Genomic DNA, 1,435 nt, shown 5'->3' with positions numbered 1-1,435 from the left:
ATTTTACAGTAGATTACCTAGCTTGACCAGGGTCAGAGAGCTGGTGAGTGACAGGAACCAGATTTGAGTCTAGTTCCCTCTCAGACTTCACAGTCATTCTTAGCTTCTGCCCTACAGGGAAGCCTCTGAGACAGTCCTGGTGAGAAGCCTGTCACAAGCCACTGAGATAATATTCACCCATTGTTTTACTTAATGCAAACAGGTAGCAACTGCAGCAGCAACAGGAAACTGATCCCGCTGAGCAAGGAAGGCTTCTTTCCCCTCCTGAGTAAGAACCTCCCAGTCTTTAGGTGGCTTTGCCTTCCCACCTTGCTTCCTTTCCCAACCCCTTCTCCTGCTTCCCTATCTACACCCTATCTGCTTATGCCTCAGTTACTAGGTAACGTTAACGTCAGCCTGCAGGCAGCGCCAGCACCGCCGGTCCAGACACCTGCATCACTTATTTCACTGGGACACAGCTGCACACCTTCTCATTTCCTGCTGGCTTTATCTGCACACCTCCCGCGGGGAATTCGGCGCTACCCTGCAACTCTCCCCTTACCCAAGGCAGCCAGCGAGGCGGAAAGAGAATCCCTGAGTCATGCAGCCACACCTAATGCAGTCCTCCATCCCCAGGGCCATTTCAAGAACAAGCCATCAGCCTTTTCAGAGATCACTAAGACATCCATCCCTCGGTGCAGTTGTGCAGCTCAGCCTCTCCTCCTTATTTTCCGAGTCGATAGGATAAAACATACTGCTTTACCTCCCCTCCTTAGCTCACAGCAAAATGGTCAGCATGAAAAAGTGCACTCATCATCGATTGAAAAAAGCTTTACTTTATCAGATGACACAAGATCCACCCACTATCGTTATTCCACAGTCAAAGAGGGGACAGAATTTTTCTTTGAAACTGGTCCTGGCACCAGTCCTCCTAGCCTTCCCACACTACCGGCAATCTGACTGAGAATCCCCAACCTTGACTATGCTTCTTCTTCAAGCTTCCCAGAACAGAGCGGCCAGGGGTGGTGTCAGAGTTAAGAAAGGCTGCCCCCTGCTGTCCACCAGATTCAAAACCATCGCGGACCCGAAAGTATAGGCTTTGGAAACCAATATTGCCACCTAGTGGCCAATAGCGTCAGTTCACCAAACTGAAATCTCTCAGCCTTGGTACCTATTTGATAAAGGACCTGTGGACCAAAGAGCAGAAATCGCCCTTCTATTTCCGGTGCTATGTCTAGTATACGGCTGACTCTCCCCCTGCTTGGCCAGGGATTTTGGGGAAAGAATATTTTGGACATACTTCAGGCTGTGCCTAGAGCATATGGGATGGACTGTGGCATTAGAGGGGATGGGACAGAAAATTCATCAACGTTACCTCCTCTGACTTGTGGGCAAGTTACATTTACAGTTTAATTTTAGTGTTCAATGACATATGTGTCCTATTGAAGCTTACCTC

Source organism: Grammomys surdaster, unplaced genomic scaffold (assembly GCF_004785775.1).
Source record: "Grammomys surdaster isolate TR1022 unplaced genomic scaffold, NIH_TR_1.0 125750, whole genome shotgun sequence".
Lineage (NCBI taxonomy): Eukaryota > Metazoa > Chordata > Mammalia > Rodentia > Muridae > Grammomys > Grammomys surdaster.
Note: the sequence above shows the minus strand (reverse complement) of the source record.